Genomic DNA, 316 nt, shown 5'->3' on the forward strand with positions numbered 1-316 from the left:
GCCCAGCTTCCTCTCCGCTGACCGGGGGATCTTTCCCTCCATCTCAGCCTGGGTTTTTTCCCTTTCTTTTTTCCTATTTCATTCCTTTTTTAAACATCAGGATGACTTTGTCGCACCTGGGGGCAGAGCGATGGGGAGGGTTCGGGGGTGTTGTTGTTTCTTTTCCTCATGTCCTTATCAAGCCCCAGGGCTGCCAGCGGAGGACAGGAGCAGCAGGGCCATGTCCCCCAGCCTTGCTCCTTTCCCCCCCCAGTGCCACAGCCACTTTTCTCGGTGTCCCATGGGCGATGGAAGGACAGGCTTTACTTAAGGTGAG

The sequence above is a fragment of the Nestor notabilis genome, unplaced genomic scaffold, assembly GCF_000696875.1.
Source record: "Nestor notabilis isolate BGI_N333 unplaced genomic scaffold, ASM69687v1 scaffold25778, whole genome shotgun sequence".
Classification (NCBI taxonomy): Eukaryota; Metazoa; Chordata; class Aves; order Psittaciformes; family Psittacidae; genus Nestor; species Nestor notabilis.